The sequence below is a fragment of the Gorilla gorilla genome, chromosome 22 (genome assembly GCF_029281585.2).
Source record: "Gorilla gorilla gorilla isolate KB3781 chromosome 22, NHGRI_mGorGor1-v2.1_pri, whole genome shotgun sequence".
Lineage (NCBI taxonomy): Eukaryota > Metazoa > Chordata > Mammalia > Primates > Hominidae > Gorilla > Gorilla gorilla.
Window position 1 is genome coordinate 43487593 of NC_073246.2, and position 3005 is coordinate 43490597.

General features: G+C 53.6%; 1 pseudogene; it reads right to left on the minus strand.

Moving 5' to 3' along the window:
• Positions 1–274: 274 nt before the first annotated feature.
• Positions 275–372, minus strand: LOC115931897 (uncharacterized; annotated as a pseudogene).
• Positions 373–3005: the final 2633 nt, after the last annotated feature.

Below are 3005 nucleotides of genomic sequence, written 5' to 3' on the forward strand. Positions count from 1 at the left end.
TGGGATTACAGGTGCGTGCCACCACGCCCAGCTAATTTTTATATTTTTAGTAGAGACAGGGTTTCACCTTGCTGGTCAGGCTGGTCTTGAACTCCTGACGTCAGGTGATCCACCCGCCTCAGCCTCCCAAAGTGTTGGGATTATAGGCGTGAGCCACTGCACCCAGCCTGAGTCTTTTCTTTTTCTTTCTTTCTTTCTTTCTTTCTTTGTCTTTCTTTCTCTCTCTCTTCTTTCTTCTTTCTTCCTTTTTTTTTTTCTCATTTCTTCTTTTTCATGTTGGACAGATAATGTGCCCAGCAGCAAGATTTGAGGGAGGCATGTCCCACCCAGGAGGATGAAAGCCCAGTCATCCTGCTTATGTGTCACAGGGAATCTGTTCGAGCATTTCCATCCCCAGCTCCCTGCTTTCCACTCTGCAGTCCCCTCCCTGGGAGCTAGGGCAACCTTCCTCCTTTCTCTTCTCCTCCCACCCGACCAGGGTCCTGGCTTCTGAGTGAGGGAAGCTCTAGAATCCCTTTAGGCCAGTGCAGGACGAGCCATATGATTCGAGGGGACCCAGTTCAACGCGAACATGCGGGTCCCTTGTTCAAAAAGCATCAAGACTTTGTCGACGGCAGCAGCCTCGCGTTGAGCCCAGTGCCCAGTGCCGGCTCCCAGCCCAGGAGGCTGACCTCAGGCCAGGGGCTGACCCTAAAGGAAGAGAGGGATTCAGCTGCCTCGGGGGACTGAGGTGTCCCAAACGAGTGAAGACCAGCTGTGCCTGCCAGTTCAGAGCAGGCACAGCATAATCGCCCCGGGAGTGGAGGCAGCAGCAGGATTTGGACCGGGTCTGGAGGTTATTTTCCTCAATCTGCAAATGAGGAATGTGAGGCCAAGGATAAAGTTAAGTTGATGCAAAAGTCATGTGGTTTTTGCATTAACGTAATAAAAGCTACAGCCATCAATTGTTGACAGCCAGGCCTTGTGTTTTCTTTGTAACCCACAACCCTATTGAGGGCTGCTCCCGTTATCCCATTTTACAGATGAGGAAACTGAGCGGCTACGAGTTCCCACTCCCAGAAAGACAGAGCTGGGTTAGAACCTGGCTCCAGGCTGACTCTGAAGCTGGTGGTACTGCCTTCCACTGCGGTGACCTTCCAGACTCCCATTCACAATCTCTTCCCCTTGTCAGCCCAGCCCCTTTCCCAGGCTACAGGCAAGCTCGGGCTGCCCACGTAAGGCCTGCGGGCAAAGACTGAAGGTGCCAGGCTCCAAGTGGGCAGTGGGACTGGGATGGAGCTGTGTGCAGGGCACGTGTCCAAAGCCCCTGTACAGTGGCTGGGGGCCAGCCTCAGGCCCAGCAGGCCGTGGGTGAGCAGAGCAGGCTGCCCTTGCACACGGAGCCCTATAACCTGACGGAGCAGACTGCTCTTGCACAAAGGGCCCTGCAACCTGAGCCTGTTGACTTTGGGGAGGAGCCCAAGGGAGCTGAGGCCTCTGGGCGCACACACTGCCGGCAGGGGTTAAAAGCAAGCTGGCCCGGATTTGAAGCGTGTTGAAGCCTGACCTGAGATACGGGGAGAAGACACCAGCAGCCCCGGGCTTTGTTCTTGGGATGTTTTGGATTGGGATTTCTCAGTCTCCAGTTAAGGAAGTGTGGGGCTCTGCACTCTTGAGGTTTCACAGCTATTCCCTGAGAGGGTGTCCGTTCTCCTCCTCACCTTTCCCTGGAACATTTCTGGTTTTTGCAAATGGCCCCATGTGCTGAGGGGTGAGGTGGGCACTGGCTCTCTCCCTGTGTGCAGGGGTCTTCCCCACTGTTGCAGGCTGAATGGTGGCCCCAAAAAGACACATCCAAGTCCTAAGCCCCAGTACCTTGGAGGTGACCTTATTTGGGAGCACGGCCTTTACAGATGGAATCAAGGTAAGGTGAGGTCAGACCTGAGTAGGGTGGGCGCTAAGTCCAAAGACTCCGGAGAAGCGACAGACACAGAGACAGGAGAAAGGCACGTGAAGGTGGAGGCAGAGACTGCAGTGAGGCAGCCCACGAGCCAGGGATTACAGGCGTGAGCCACCGCACCCCGCTGAGAACTGCTTTTTAAACAGCCAACTGGGGCCGGACGTGGTGGATCATGCCCATAATCCCAGCACTTTGGGAGGCCAAGACAGGCAGATCACCTAAGGTCAGGAGTTCGAGACCAGCCTGGCCAAGATGGTGAAACCCCGTCTCTACTAAAAATACAAAAATTAGCCAGGCATGGTGGTGGGCACCTGTAATCCCAGCTGCTAGGGAGGCTGAGGCAGGAGAATCACTTGAACCCCAGAGGCGGTGGTTGCAGCCAGCCGAGACTGTGCCATTGCACTCCAGCCTAGGTGACAAAGCAAGACTCAGTCTCAAAAAATAAATAAAGAAAGAAAAATAAAAAAGCCTACTGGCCCTTTCTGTTCCCAGGAGTCCTTCCCTTTTACCCTGCCAGTACTGTACTTGCTGCCAACATCCTGTGGAACGTGGTGACATTAGCAAAAGAAGAGAGCTCGGGCACACCCTGCACTAGTCGGCTCACCAGGCCTACAGGAGACCCCGGTCCTTCCTCATCTGCAGCCCTGTAGTTCCTCCCAACACACCGACATGGGTTGTGGAGGGACCATGGGTCCAGCAAGGCTGAAGAGCGGCCTTGGCAAGTACCTTTGTTCTTCCAGGACACAGGAAAACAGGCTAGAATAGGACTGTGTAAGAGACCCTTTTTGCAAACAGCAACATTGACAAAGGTAGGGCAGTCCTGCCTGTCCTATTTTGCCTTTTCTCAAACATAAGGATTCCCTGTTGTCATGGATTGAATAGTGTTCCCATAAATTTCATGTCCACCCAGAACCTCATAATGTGACCGTTTTGGAAATGGGGTCTACGCAGATGCAGCTGTTTAAAGTCCTGGAGAGGAGATCATCCTGGAATACCCACATGGGCCTTGAATCCAAAGACTGGTGTTCTCATAAGAAGAGACGACACAGGCAGCCTTGTGAGGAGG